We start from the raw sequence: 16,549 nt of genomic DNA on the forward strand, positions 1-16,549 counted from the left end.
AGAAGTAGAAAAATCAACATTTACAGTACCCAATTAATGTATAATTCTCAGGCTCCATGTGCCTGGTTTTTTCCCTTTCTTCTCGCATGCTCTTACCTTTTTATACTCCACTGCTGTATATTGGCACCCATTAGGGAAGAGGACAGAGGATATAGGGGGAGGAACACGGTTTGAAAATAATTGCCTGAATATTTGTAGCAATTCATGCTCTTTTCTAACTGGGATTGTTAAAACCACATCACGGCGCGTGCTCCTGCCTCCCTGCCATTCTTTTCTCATCACTTTTGAAGAATCCCTTCTGCTTATAAAATGCAATATACGACAGGGACCTAATCACACTTATAAAGTTTCTCTAGCTAGCAGAAAACAAATAAATACAGTGAGAGTTCAAATGCACCGGGTAGTCAGACACAAACTAGAATTTGAATGTAGGAAAATGCATTTTATCACTGTAACTCAACATTTTTATCTCTTCTGCCTCAGGCTTGTCTGGAAGCTTAGATTCAATCTCCTAACAATATCTGAAATGGAAAAAAAAAAAGTGGGTTTGCTGTTTTGTACACAGTTCTCCCAATAGTCTGCCATTTCAAGTGCTAAGAAGCCAATTTTTAGTTGAATTTTGTCAGGCTACTTCTCCACTTTTGTGACTGCTGTAAAGCCTGTTGCACCCATCCTGCAGTTGAACTACAGGATATGTCAGGTGACTGGTCTCTAAGTGATCCAGGCTTTTGGGCGGTTATTATGAGACAGTTAAGTGTAGTAAGGACTCAGACATTTCAAAAATGTTTTATTCTTAAACTGAAATAATTTACCTCTTCAGCAACAGTGATGAAACGTTCATCATCCCTCAAACACCTCCTTCCCCTTTCTGTGTAAGCCTGAAGTGGGGTTTTTAAGTGCACTGGAGTGCACTACATTTATTTTGTACATAAAAAATGTATCTATCACTGATATTGTCAGCCAGTTTTCCTTATAATTGTATCTGCAAGCAAATAGAGTGTCATGGAGACTTCAGTTTCCTCTGTGCTCACTGTGATGGCAGTGCTATTCTCACTGGCAACTTCCAGCACACTACCTATAGAATCACAGAATCATGGAATTGTTAAGGTAGGAAAAGACATCTAAGATTGAGTCCAATTGTTAACCCAGCACTGCAAAGTCCACCACTAAATCACGTCCTCCTGTACCACATCCACTTACCTTTTAAACAACTCCAGGGATGGTGATTCCACCACTTCCCTGGGCAGTCTATTTATTCCAATCCCTGACCTATGGTCATACCAAGCATCAAAATGCTAAAACAATGACCCAGCACATACAGAAACCAACAAAAAAATAGGCACCAGAAAGCTCAATTAGAGAACTCAGTGAGCATGGGGGTTGGAAGGCTTTACAGTGATGGAAATGTTACCCATCATTTTAACAGACCTTACTTCTCATGCAAAATCTTTCAGTGGATCGTCGTATCACCACTTCACCTCTTCCTCACTGGTTTACAATCATCTCCCCGTAGAAACAAACAAAATGCCTGTAAACATCTGTGACTGAGAACCCTGCATGTCAGTCAATGCCTGAGATGGCCCCTTTGCAGATGCATCAAACTCCTGATGCATCTCCAGGGAATTCAGGAGAGCGAGTGTGGTTTTCTCCTGAGGCTTCTTAGGCACCAACACGCCCAAGCTTTCCCAGCGCTCGTCCTGGGAAAAGTGTTCTTTTTGGCTCATACAAAGGATAAACCCAGGTCACCTCAACACAAAAGCATGTATATACAGCAGGAATCTGTCAAGTAAAAGGTTGAGCAGGTATGTTCAAAATCCCTCCCTGACTTCTCCTAGCAAAATCAATATGAAATTTGAGGGGACCATGTATCAAGGAAGATACACCGACATTTAGGCTGTGCTACATTTTGATTAGCTGGGGGAAGCAGCTCTAGGAAAAATAAAATTTTGAAAAATCACAGAATCATAGAATGGTTTGGGTTGGGAGGGACCTTAAAGATTATCTAGCTTCAGCCTCCCTCCTATGGGCAGGGACACCTTCCATCAGATAAGAGTGCTCAAAGCCCCATTCAACCTGGACAGGAACACTACCAGGGATTGGGCATCCACAGCTTATCGGGGCAACCTGTTCCAGTGCCTCATCACCTTCTGAATAGAGAATTTCTTCCTAATATCCAACCTAATCCTACTCTCTTTCAGTTTAAAGTCATGCCCCTTGTCTAATTGACTGTCCCTCCATGAGTGCAGCCTGCAGTGGATGCAGTCCTTCCCATCAAGACACTCCGATGTCTTATGTAGGGATTTGGGATCCCTGCTAAAAACCAACATGCTCCGACTGGCAGCTGATGCCTCTGAATCTGACTTTGCCCCCTCTGAACCACTGTCTATTACCCAAAGAAAGCAGATAGGACATGACAGGTTATGTCTTGGCTCCCAGTTTTTCCTGTTGTCAGTGCCTGAAGATGCCCATGTGAAGTTCCCAAGCCTTATCCCAAGGTCTCCCATTAACTAGCCGGCACGCCTGGCTTCACCACACTGCCAAAAGGTTTCTCACTTTCCATTTTGGAAATCTCTCATGCAGCTGACAGGTGCAAAGGATTATTGGCACAGGGCTAGGTGATGACAGAGGCTAATTAAAGAGATGGTGTTTTGTGGACACATGTGCACGTGTAAATGTGTGCACATGTGCTAACTTGGGCTTTGTCCTAATTATGTTCCATTTGCAGGGATGAAATCAGGTGGTGGGGTGGGAGGAGGCAGCTCTAGAGAGAGGCTGAGAAGAGTAACAACAGCATCAGCAATTCTGCAAAATTACTTTTTCAGAGGTGTAGAGTCATAAATATTGTGAGAAGAGTTGCTTTTGTTCTGCTTTTTCACCTTCTTTCCAAGTTTGAAGTGCTGATTCCCCATCCCTTCTAGGAGGGGGATCATTGCAGTATTAGTGTTTTTTTAGACTGCAAGTTGATTGTTGTATATTGTCAGCAAGAAAATGATAGTGGGAAACAACGTTTAGGGACAAACAAGGCAGAAGGTATTTTAAACCTTTACAAAGCTGAGCAGCACTGCAAACCTTGGGAGGAGGCTTGAAAATGATACTGTCCCATTTTCAGGAAGATTTACAAATTCAGTTAATATAAATCTTAATTTCTCTCCTCACTGTTATTGTGGGAGGGAGACAGGAACATTCACCATACTGCCATGCATGTGGAAAGGGTATTATCCAAAAAAGCTTCTCCCCCGCTGTGCAGTCAATCTGAGTGCCGCACTGAAATGAGCCCATTTCACATAAACAGCGGAACTTGATCAATACCAGGACCGCCTTGACAACCAATTTATTCCTGGGGCCTCTCCCTTGTTTTGATTGCTTCAGGTTAGAGCACAAACAAGTGAAAGATTTCAGGTCTCCGCGCAGGAGCTGAGAGTTCCCGAAGGGTAGGGAGCCCGGGAGATACCACTTTCAATTTCAATTCCCATTTCCAATTGCACTCCTGCCAGAGCTCATTACCTGAACCCTTTGCCGACTGGTTACACAACCGGCCCAGTGCTAAGGAAAAAAAGGCTGCTGGCACAGGCAAGGAGGGCTCCCAGCCTTTTCAAATGTATAAGACAAGTGTATACCAGGAAGATAGAAATCTCTGTATTGTTATTTCATCTTTTTATTTTATTTTTTTTTCCCCTTATAGTCACAATCTGTCATTAGGTCCACGCACTTACAGCTAATACATTACTTTCTCTACAGAAATGTGATTTTTTCTCCCTCTAGATTCATGACCGATTCACAAAACTAACAGAAGATGTGGTAGTTGTTGTTACCTTAGCATCAATTTTAGAAGTGTCCAAGTCCAGAGGTCAGTCATCCCTGATAAATCCTAAGAAGTAAAAAGTGTAACCCTTGTCCTCCTCATCGTCCTCCTCCTCCCTTCGCACAAGGTTTATATCCATTTCAAGCAATAAAAGCAGGTAACTATGCAGGCTTAGAAGCTGTAACACAGAGCAATCCATAAAACTCATTTTTACCTGATCATCAGTAAGGCTTTGCTGTGTACTGAAGAGCGCCTCTGTAATCAGAAGAGAGAGGCAGACTCCTCTCCCAGGTAATTCAAAGCAGAATCCCAATATAGTCTCCCTAGAATCGATGAATCATTCCTGGAAGGTGCTTGTACTGAGTTTCTGCCCTGGGCTGCCCACCTTAAGGGAGTTTATTTCTATTTGATGACTATTAAGGGGGGTTCTCTTGGCAGAGCCCAGCCTTTGAGACCAGCCTTGGCACTGGGCATGGGTAAGGGATTGTCAAGTGGGCTCTGAACCAGGAATCTAGATTCCTATTATTAGTTTCTGCCCTCTTATAAGGTCATAGACTAGCTTTAAGACAAACAGGAAAACAAATTTTATGTGTACGTGAGTTCCATCAGTGCAGTCACACAACACCAAGACAACTTAAATCTTAAAAAATTCTCAAATTTTAGAAGTCTTGCAATAAGTGGGAAATTCGGGCCCTAAGACCATTCTGGATATTTGAGGAAGAAAAAGGTTATCAATACTCCAACAATCGAGAAAACTACTATTTTTACAGGCAAAATGGCAAGGCCATTATTCCCATAACATGTCGGCCCAGCAATTTTGGGTGTTGCCTCAAGAATTTCAACAAAATATTATCCTGCCCATGGACAATTTTCAACCAGAGGAAATTCATTAGTTGCAAATTATTCGTGGAGTAGTTGCTTCTACTCATGTTATATACTTTGAAAAAAATCACCTCTGTCATTATGCAACATGAAAACCACATTACAGCTATTCTGAGCAATCCAGATTTCCCTGATTCATACCCACTGAATAAAATTTATTATTTTGAGTTCAGCTGCAAATATGCTTCCCCTAATTGGAAGACTCTGAGCGATGGAGGCTTGTTAAAATCCAAATTTCTCTGTTTAAAATTTGAAGGCACTATTTTTCAGCTGCAGCAGCAACAACAACAAAAAACCCCCCCCCAAAAAAGCTCTTCTGACCCACAGCTGCATTGTCTTATCTGTCAAAACCAGTTCCATTTTTCTTGCTCTGCAAATAGCCAGAGCTGCTTTTTTCTTTCTTTCCAGTCATTTCATTGTAGCTCTTCGCTAATGTGACTGTCAAGCCCTCATGTACTTTGTTTACTGCTGTATTTTAGTAGCATTATAAATGCTGCCTCACTTAGAGACTGAAGCTGTCTGTGATATAAGGGTTCTGTCTGACTCCTGTCCGACACCTCCATCTGGGATGACCGACCCTTTTAACCAGACCAGATTCTACCACATCAAAGGTTTCTGCTCTCTTCTTGTATGCTCTATGCAAAACCACTCAACCTGCTGCTCTCAGGGATGTAAGAAAAAACCCAGCAATCACTGTCCACCTGTACTTTGTTGTGTTTGAGCTGGAGGGCAGTTTTCCCCCTTGTTATCCTTTTGCAATGCACAGGTTGAGCACACCAGCTCTGAACCTGCAGGAAGGGCACTGTCACAACGGTGCCTCCTGCTACTCAGCCCAGCTTAGTTAACAACAAACATCTCCATCTGTTAAACCAGGAATATCCCACCTTGATCAACCGCCACCCTCCCCCCAGCAATTAGGCACCACAGAGATGAAAGAACACTCAAGGATGCAGATTTCAGAGCAGGGTGTGCTGGCCTGGCCACCAGCTTTTGATGGGCTTTTGAAGGCACTGGGTGAGCATCATTCCTTCATGCCACACGTGGGCTGTCAGGATTCACCTTGCAGCTCCTTCATTGTTAAATGGAGTGTTTACCCTCCCTTTTGGCATTTTGGCTTTGTCTCCCAGAGTAACCCAGCACGATGAATCTCCCCATCCCTCCAGTGCAGCGTGTATCAGCTCAGCTCTCTGTGTTTGTGCACGCAACTGTACCTAAAGGCACCGTGCTGCTCCCAGCCACTGTTATTTCCAGCTCATGCTGAACTGCAATTTTTTTTTAAACGCGATTTAAAAGTGTCTAAGATCCGCTTATCCCTATCCCCTTCCAGCCCTTTATTAAACACACTGTTAGTAAATCTCATTATGCCTCCTTTTTCCCCAAAGGTGGGAATGGGAGGGTAGTGAGGATTGTCGCTCAGCAATATGGTCCATAAGAGCCATACAAATTGGGCGTATCTAGAATCACTAATGCCCATCAGGAGCTCTTTGTGTCTTTTGTCTCTCTGTAACAACAGGATAAACCTGCACGCAGCAGGCTCTTGATGAATACAAGGGCACATCGTTTTAAGAAAAGCCTTTTTGATTTTATTTTTTTTTTTTATTATTTTGGAAAAGGCTTAGATGTGTAAAAGGCCATGTTGCTGTTTTCCAGACACTCTTTCTGTGAAAACCTCTCACCAGAGAAGAAGCCTGCAGCATGAAATGTCTGAAATGGAGCACCCAGAAGCTTTCATCTCATCCCTCAATCGCTGGCTGTTAACACAACTAAAATGTTGCCTGGTTGTACTCAAACTAGTAGATCACCTGTCCTGAATGGCTTCCAAAGCATTTGTGCTCCATCCCTGCCTACAACTAAGGCAGAGAGCATGCTCAGCAGCATGATGAGAAGTGAAGGGTTTCTGAATGAACAGAAATGGTGTGATTATTTACCTCTCTTTCCCATTCTGTCATTTTTCCTGCCATTTATGAAACTTATCGGTGATTTGGTTCAGTTCCTGAGCCTAAAAAACTGTGTAGGTGTGAGGAATTGCAGCACTAGGGGACTCTTATGTGTAAGCCTCAGGACATCTCCAGGTTTCCTAAGGCTCACCTTTCACCCAAGGGAATGATGCTGGGCATTCATAAATGTTTTCTAAACTCTGCGGTCATGGGACCTGGCCTTCTGAACGACTGCTGGCTGCCAGAATGATCCCTGCACCTCCACTCCCATCACAACATCACATTCACACACTCACCATGCTCATTACCAAGTACCTGGTACCACAGCAGCTCTCTCCAGCTGTCCTCAAATAGCAGCTTTAATTCCCCTTTGCACCACTAATCTGTGGTGAGGATTCTTGCCTTTAATTTTGAAGAACCGATGCAGGAGCCCAATGGCTTTAATAGGCCTTTCTTTCCCTTGGGTCAACCCACTGAAAACATGAACAACTTAATAGCTCGTGCTGCCACTAGATTTTCCATCAGCACATACCGTGCCCCTATTCCATTTCAATCTTGCATCCACTGTATTTTCCTAGCACTTCAAATGATCTTGAGGGAACTGCAGAAAAGCAATAGACTGTGAAAGCAAAGAGGTCCCGGATCTCCCAAGCAGGACAGATTTGTCAAAATGTCACACTGTTTGTTTCAAAAAAGGGAAAGAAACTTTCCTTTCTATTCCAAAGAAGTCACTCCAAACCTAAGAGACCGTGCTAGTCGTCAGCCGTGAGCAGCTGCACAAGAACAAGATGGGTGCTGGGAGTGAGCGGGAACAATACTTATAAATGATATTACAAGGAAAAAGTGGGGAAGGAGAGGGGAAGAAACTGAGAGGTCACAAATAGCAAATTGCCCAAGAGTTGGAAGTTAGAAAAGTTCCTTTCAGACAAGCACAGTCATCTTTCACAGAGTCCACACTCCATCTGACCAGGCCAAAAGGATGCTTTGCCCGAGCTTCTGATAATGTACAGACAGGTCTGCACACCCTTCTGGCTGCAACTATTTATTTCTGGGGTCACTGCTTCTGAAAGAGGTTACTGCTGAGCCAAAGAGTAGCCTTGGAAAATATTTTGCTCAACTCTTTTTCAAGGAGACTATTGCCAAGTATATGAAGAATGAGCTTCAAAGTAGCAGAGGTGTATGGATCTACCTGAAAGGCAGTAACAATATACAGTGTGGGAGAAAGATTCTTCCCTGTTATTTAATCAAAGACCCCAACCTAAATTTTGCAGCTTAAAATAAAACATGATATTTACAACAAGGACAGGCACATGAAGTTCAGCAAAGTTCTGGGAATGGATAGGAATAGGTACACTGTAATTTTCAAACATTTTGAGATATAAGGATACAATAGCTAGCATGCAAAATAAAAATTAATTAAAAAAACCCCAAAACAAATAAAAACCACCACAAACCTCAATAAAATTTGGATATAATAAAATTTTGAACATAAAACACATTCAACTGAAATGTCTTGCTCTTTGGAAAGAGCACTTGGCTTTCTGAAGGCTCATCAGAAACAGAGACCAAGCACTCTGTTTTAATTTTAGAAAACTGTTAGCTTCTTAAAACCAAGTTGAACATTGTATCACAGAATTAGAGAATCATTAAGGTTGGAAGAAACCTCCAAGATCATCTAGTCCAACTGTCAACCCAGGACCACCATAATCACCCCTAAATGATACCCCCAACTGCCATATCCAGACCCCTCTTGAATACTACCAGAGACAGTGACTTTACTACCTCCCTGGGCAACTTATTCCAATGCCTAACCACTCTTTCAGTGAAAATTTTTTTTGAATATCTAATCTGAACCTCCCCTGGTCCAGCTTAAGGCCATTTCATCTTGTCCTTTCACTTGAGATAGGGTAGAAGAGACTGAACTCCCACCTCACTACAACCTCCTTTTAGGTAGGTGGTCCTCCCCTGAGCCTCCTTTACTCCAAGCTAAACAACCCTTGTTCCCTCAGCCGCACCTCATAGGATCAAACCCTTCATCAGCTTCGTTGCCCTTCTCTGGACTCGCTCCAGCACCTCAATACCCTTTTTGAAGTGAAACTCATCTGCCTGTAAAGAAGCAGTAATTGGCAGCACTCAATAACAAAGACCTTACAGATGATCCCTATCACATCTTTTTCCCCTACCAAGACACATGTTCACTAATGATCATTTTTCAAAAACAATTAAAGAAATGTACTCTTTTATTTTTTTTTAACTGAACCCTGCTCCGACTCCTTTGAAGTCAGCTGTAAAATATGGTGATAAACACAAATCTGCTCTAAAGGACTCATTTTGCTACAGAGTTCCTCACCTGTTCCAGTTCTTATGGCTGATTTTTGGATCTGGATGGTGACTCATCAAAATAGAACAGATGCTTAAATGAAACACACACAGAGGCACACTTGTGTGTATGTATGTGTGTTCAAGGGCAGTAAGCAATTTTTCATAAATAAATGGCTGGGAGTCACTTTCCCTCTGTAAAGAAGGGAATAGCTGAGTGATGGATGGTGATGCTGGATGTGTTACCCAAGGCAGTGCTTCCCACTCTGCTCCAGAAGCACCACGTGCCCCGTGGAGAGAAGCCATGGCTGAAATCTGGCTCCTGGAGAATCGTGTGGCTTTTGCTGTCAGAAGATGTCATTAATGCTGATTGCTGCCCCCATTTCTCCGGTGAAAGCCTGGCATCCTCCTCCACAGCAGTGAGCCAGCCCACACCAGCCAGCCCCAAAGGAATGGGAGGGAAAGCAAACATATTGTAAGTGCTGTATTACCTCCTAAGCATGGATGCCATTTTTAATTTCTGCTGATAACTGGATGAATATAAGAGCAAAATTTTACAATGATGATGTGGAGTGAGATGTTTCCCCAGCAAATAACAGGATTACATCAGAGCAAGAGGTGCTCTAACCTCCAGCTGCTCTATGCCAGCAGGGAATAACTACATTCTCCTCTGAACACAGACGGTACATAAGTAAGCCATGAGAGGACCAAAATCATAAGTAGTGATTTGAATCACCAAACCAAGTGTGGTGAGGCACTGGCAGAGGTTGCCCAGAGAAACTGTGGATGCCCCATCTCTGGAAGTGTTCAAGGTCTGGTTGGATGGGGCTCCGAGCAACCTGGTCTAGTGGAAGGTGTGCCTGCCCATGGCAGAGGAGTTGGAATTAGATGGTCGTTAAGGGCCCTTCCAACCCAAACCACTCTGTGATCACAGCCCTTCCAGAGGGAATCACATGACACATACTCCCAAGAGATAAGCCTAAAAGAACAACCTAGATACTACAGAGGGCATTTCAGCTCTGTGGTGAAATCACGCTCTTCCACCCCTTTTAGAGCCATGTCTCAAGAATCAGATTTTACCACTGACATTTTGGGGAGTGAGGGAGGCGCAAAGCGTAGCAGTGATAGAATAGCTTGTGTTTAACACTTGAAACACCCACCTGTCCTCCTGACACTCATCTCCTCACATGAAGCCAAGAGCATTTTCAAAACACTGAAAAGTACAACCTGTGAGTTGCTTTAGAATAAAGTAATCCACCAGCCCGGGTGTTAACATCTGCCCCACAGGAGTGTATCGCCACATGATGACAGGCTTGGCCAGTATTTCCTGGCAAGGCTAAAGACTGGATTTAGATTAGCAAATCAGTGAGGTTTATTTGCTCTGTTTCTTGGAGAAAACTTTAAGACCAAATTCAAAATTCCCAGTGTGAAACAGAAAAATTTTGCCTACAGCAGAGCTTCCAGAATAGCGGGCCAGGAAAAACCAAGTGTCAGTGCTGGCAGTCACACATTTGCTTCTTTTCCTTGCAGAGAGCCATTATGCAGTGTTTTCTAAAATTGTAAATGTTCTTTCTGGCTCACAATAGGAAACAACACTAATATGCATCACAGGGTATGAGACAAAATGTGTGGTGCTATTGTTGCCTTTGATTTGTCTTCCATTTATATCAGCTCTCAGTAAGAATTACACAAAGACAGAGCTGCAGATTTTTTTCCTCTCAACTTTTTCACGTTTCGTCCTTTGGTTCACAAATTCTAGGGTCTAACTAGGACATTACATCAGAGACAGGAATTTACATTTAGATAACATAATGCAAAGAATACTAAGAACCATAATCCCCCCACGCTACCGACAACTCCAGAGTACTTGACAACTGACCTCAGCTTTGTAAAACAGGGATCTGACTTATTTGCTTGAAACTGAACATTTCTTTCTCTTTGTCCATTAACCTAACAATTGGTTGTGCTTTTTTTTTTTTTCTTAGTTGATTTTGAGGAGTCTCATTCCCTGTGCTGCTGCTGACTTAGTCTCCAGCTATGGAGATGGCTCCAGTTTGTAGTTTGGGAAGAAGCCTGGCAAAAGAACCTGAGTGGTAATTACAATAGGAAGGCCACTGTGTTTCTGAGAGTCACCTAAAAAGACAGGTAGTAGACACCCCCAAGAACAGCCTTCTGATTTCAAAATGCTTAAGAGAGGCAGCTTTTCTTTTTCCCAAACCCTATCCAAGGACTCAAGTAGTAGTGGGCAAGCAAAAATCCAGCAAAGTGCAGCAGAAACACACTAAATTGATATGGAGAAGTCCTCAGTCAGGTTCATCAGCTCTGACATCTACCAGAATTGACACCCAGGTCCTGTGATTTACGAGATTTACAGCTCAGTTCAGGTGGATGGGTCAAGTACTGTGGGCTTTTTCGTTTCCCAAACAGTTTTTTCCTTCCCCTTGCACAAGCTCATTCCCACTGTTTGAAGAGGTCCATCCTGCTGTTCCTGGTCACTCTGGCAACTTTATAAGAAGGAGAACAAAGGGTCAGAGATCTACTCTGGGTTTCACATACACCAGACACTTACTTGTATCAAAAGAAAGTCAATTCAAACAGCAAGTTAGACTCAAGGCTGGCTTATGGCTAGACCACTACTGGGACATTGGGTAAAAATTGGAGCAACTGCTTTGGAAAGCTTTTTCCCCTCAACCATCCTGCCTTCTCTCCAAATTATTGAAGATTCTTCAAAGTTCTATCTCGAGGCACCAAACAGAAACTGGAGGCCAAAACCACATAACACAAAAAAAAAGAGGGGGGGAGGAAACTGTCTCAATATGTTTCTTATCAGAGGATACGCTTTCAAAAAGACCAGTATTTTTCCCTTTAGCACTGGAGATCACACCCCTCTTTCCATCAAACATTCTTTTAACATAGAAGTTGCTCCAGATGCCAGCAGACACAGGTCAGTATTTTCAAAAATAGGTGACTAGCTTCAGGAGCACTTTAAAAGGGAGTTTAGATCCTGATTTTCAAAAGCTCCAAGCTCTGAGCAGCTCCAGATGGCTTCAAAGGGGTTCACTTCATAAGGTGTTTTGGATGTGCTCAGCATTTTTGAAATTCAGGGCACCTATTTGGAATCCTAAACATGGACTTAAAAATTCCATGCCAATTCTCACGGCACTAAGGATGACACCACCTCTCTAATCTGTGCTTAGAAAGCTCAGTAACATTATAACTAACAATATAGCTTTTCCCTTCTTTTTTCCACAACAGAATTTATAGAACTGCTAATAAAACCGGTGTCTATCATGAAAACTGGTAGACCTGAGTCCAATGAGATAACTATAATTTTCCTTGAAGCTATTGAGCAAGTCAATAACACCTCCCCAAATCCTCTTAATAACTGATGATTAACACAGGTTCCTTACAAGGAGGTGTCCTGAAGGTCAGCCAGAACACAGCAGCCAGGGCTGTAGGATACTCAGAAATGCCACAGGTCATAGTAAAAATGCTGAACCCCAGGCTGGCACACTGCGGTATTTAGCCCTTCCTGTAATTCCAGCCCCTTGCTACAGTGCCAGAAAACCTAAAGGCTTATACTTGGGATCTTAGCACCAAAGTCAAGACCTCTACCAATTAAGCCAGAAGAGAATAATTGTATTAGCAGTTGATAGCAGCAGCCTTCTGTCCTGCTAAAGAAGGATGACATGCACACATTACAAGCATTTCCCGAAGCTAAACTCCTTCATATTGCAGGATTTGGACCACTTTTTATGATTTATTCATAATGAAGAGCTTCTCAGCTCAATAACTTGCAGATGCCCAAAGCCTTTTCATTATACAGCTTTCAACTATTCGGAGCTTAAAAAAGTAAAAAAGAAATTGATATAGTGGATCCACCCTTAGGTCGACCAGCAGCAACATGTCCCCTCTTCTTCTCCCCTGGAGTACCCAGAGCTGAAGGACAATACAGAGCTTTTGCCAGCACATAGTACAAGGGTCAGAATTAGAGGCTACAGATGTGCACTGTACAGACATGCATATGGTCTAGGTCTGCAAGAAATTGTATGACAGTGTAGGATTATCATTGCCCACAGTCTCCACAAATACCTTGGCATCTGTTACTTTCATGGGAACTACTGAAGCTTTCAAAAGAATGCAAAAAGTGCTAATCCCCTGGTGCAAGTGACTTCAGCCCTGACAGGCACTTTCTCAGAGTCACAGATAAAACTGAAGGATTCAGCCATAAAGGATTAGGAGTAGTGTCACCTAGAATTAAGCTACTGGCCTTGAACCATGTTTTTGTTCAGTGCTGTCAATAGCAAATTTCACCATCTTAAAAACCAGCTTTATTGAGTTTCTTTAAATATATATATATATATCTTGATTTCCTGAGGGGGTTTAAAAGTCTAGACACCTCATGTTGTATAGTTTCCATTTTTTACTACACTTTGGTGCACTAAAACCCACCAATCTGACAATCCAAACAAATTATTTTCCCAACTGTGCACAGAATGTTTACTTATACAAGAAGAGACAGGAAATAAAATAAACACCTTGCATGTCTCTCTTCATATAGAATCTATTTTAAATAGCACAGACCCTAGAAGGGGAGGGCCTGTTACACAGAAAATTGGTCTTTGTCTGAAAAATTTATAGCTCACGGCAAATCAAGATAAATATCTTGCCTGCTTAGCTGCCCTGTTATTCTGATGTAAGAACCCAAAGGAGGTCTCCACATGAGATGTGCTTTAAGTCAAAAGTCTATGGCCTTTCAGCAGGTGTAGAGATTATTTGGGCTGGTAGGGAAGAAATAAGGCTTGTGCCTTAACGGGTTGTTCCAGTTCACCTTGAGCACCTGTGACAATGCTGAGCACTGACTGAAAATCCTTTGAGGGTCCCAAGCACTGATCCTCAGCCTGGTAAAGCCTGCCATAATTTGAGAGTATTGTGCCTGGCTCAAGCTGAAGACGGACCAGGCTGTTGCAGTTGGCAACAGCCCTGACACCATGACAAAGCCATCACAGCTACTGCATCCTGCAGGCAGCGGGTGGTCCTGCTGAACAGGGAACCCACTGCAAAGGCACATGTGGAGTCGATCAAAATATCTCTAACAAAACCTTCTCCTGAATCAAATTACTTTTTTTTTTTTTTTCTGTTTTAACAGAACAAATAGTTTTATGGGAAATGTCATGTTTTCAGGGAGCCACACAAACATATCCTGTGAAGCCCAAGATTTCCAGAGAAATGGTGCTGGCTCTTGCCAAAACTATGAACTGCAGCTATCGGATTGCCTTAAAAAAAATAAAAGTGAAAAACTTCCCAAATTTAAAAGGAAATGAGTATTTTTTTGATATTGTAAAACATTTTCATGGAGGCAGGAACAAGAGGGAAGTGCTTCTGACCAGCCAGCAGAAGCACCTATGAGTGTATGTACTAGTCATTCATACAGAGCCAAACAAGCTATTCGTTCAGCAGCAGGAGCTGGAGGAAGCCTGTTGGTCACGGAGGATCTGTGTATAAGTGATGCAACTGTGATGGCAGTCCATGAAAGGGATGCTCCAATTAGGCTGATGAACATGCAAAGCCATGGAATTTAGGTTGTGCACTCCTCAGGTAGAGACAACTGTGTATAGCACTTTGCACCGTATTACCAGTTCAGGTTTAGAGACTGTGTTACAGGGCTATATGGCAGTAATGATTAATGATGACAGTAACAATACTAATGAGTAAAAAGATGCTGCTTATCCTTCTGTATGTTCCCCATCAGCAAAATTCTTCACTTAAATTTCATTTCCTTAATACAGAGTAATTCATAGCCCAAGAGATGACTTAAGAGTGTACCTATTACTGTACAATAGAAAATATAATGACAATAGACCCAAATTAGAGCTCACTAGGTATAGTTTACCAACTCTTCACTCTCATGACACATTTGCTACTGCAAGCTCAAGAGTTCAGATCCATTTTATTTCTGCCTGTCCTCAGGTTTACGAATCCTGAATTAATGCAGCTCTTTCCACAGACCAAACACAAAAGAATTCTGCAAATAGCTGAAGGAAATGATAAGGACTCCAGGTGCCACAGATCACACACTGTACACAGAATGACTTCCCCAGAGTAGGCCCACATAGCAGTGCCTTGCGGCATCCATCATTACAGCCCAGTCCTTGGAGCGCTCCCGTTGTGTCCAAGTGCAGCCGGCTCTCTGCTCACGGAGCGGCGCTTGTAGCCAACAGCCATTATCCCTCCCGAAGGGAACACACAGAGATTTCAACATCAGGCCTCAGGAAAGGTGCTTTTATTTCAAACATTTTACCAAGGGCTGCTAGTGGGCCAATCAGTTTAAGTGTGTGACGGTTTATAGCAACAGAACTGTGAAGACCCCAGAAACTGGAACTGGTAAAATGTGGGGAAAAAAGAGTTGCCTTCTTGCCAAAACAAAATTCCTGGTAATACAGAGTATTGGATCAAAGATAAACTATTTTGCAGAAACATGGAACTTGCACACACCTCATCATGAAGGCTTTGGGAATGCTGGGTGGCAGCCTCTCTGATGTTCTTGGCCACCCTGGCTGAGCACAGCCAAGGCTGGGTCAGCCTCCTGCCCCTTCCTCCAGCTTCCCTAAGGACATATCATCCAAATTCTGATTCATTCCCCGTGTGAACACAAATCACCAGCAGAAAGACTGCTCAGTGAGAAACTGGGGAGGTCCTGCCGCTCTTGGCAATGCCTCATTGGAAACTCCCAGCAGCAAGGCTGCGAGAAGGCAATTCCAAAGTGTGCCTGCCAATTTGTACCTGCTGTAGCTACTCTCAGAGGGTTAGAACTCACTCCTTCATTCCCAAAGCCTGCAGCAGGCCTGACTAGTTCAAGCTCTCAGACCTCACAGGGATATAGTAAAGCATGAAGCAGCTTCAAGCTCTCCGCATGTGTGTCCTTTGGGAGCTGGGGTCATAGAATCGTAGAATGGCTTGGGTTGGAAGGGACCTTTAGGATTATCTAGTTCCAACCTCCCTACCATGGGGTCTTTGCCCAAAGATTCTTCCACCTCTCAGTCAATTAAGAGAAGGTACAAAATACCAGAGAAATGGCATTTCCTAGCGATTCTGATAAACAAAGTATATAACCAGCTACTTTAAAAGCAGGCTTTGAAATGCCACTGGCTTGCTTTGTTCTGAGCACATTCCCAGGGAGAATGTCAGGTCGCATAACTCATTTGTTATCTTTACACAGAGGAGCTCCGCTAAGCGCCAGCCATCATAAAAATACTAACATCCCTCTTTGTGGAAAACAAATAGAAAAGAAAAATGCAGCATCTCTTTTAACAAAAAAAAAAAAAGCCAGTTAGCACTTCAAAGATTGCCACACGGTCTGTAAACAGCGATGTCAATACACAGGGGGAGCAGTGCTCCTCTTCAATGACAGCCTGAGTTACTCGAATGGAGGAGCATCCTTACAGGGATAACACTTCCCCATGACACAGAACTACACCGTGCATTCATTTAGATACACTCTGCGTTTTATTTCCCTCGATGGCTTGAAAAAATATGCAGAATAGCATAGGAATAGTGTTTCAATCTAGCCTTGTATAAAGCAGTGCTCTCTTTCAGGCAGCGAGCACCC

The 16,549-nt window shown here is 42.9% G+C and overlaps 1 protein-coding gene across 3 annotated transcripts in view; it reads right to left on the reverse strand.

The window, feature by feature from the left end:
• The window catches only part of MACROD2 (MACRO domain containing 2), an 840,118-nt gene that overhangs the window by 11,108 nt on the left and 812,461 nt on the right, over nt 1-16,549 (reverse strand). The window lies entirely within an intron of this gene.

The sequence above is a fragment of the Lepidothrix coronata genome, unplaced genomic scaffold (genome assembly GCF_001604755.1).
Source record: "Lepidothrix coronata isolate B3197 unplaced genomic scaffold, Lepidothrix_coronata-1.0 Scaffold71, whole genome shotgun sequence".
Taxonomy (NCBI): domain Eukaryota; kingdom Metazoa; phylum Chordata; class Aves; order Passeriformes; family Pipridae; genus Lepidothrix; species Lepidothrix coronata.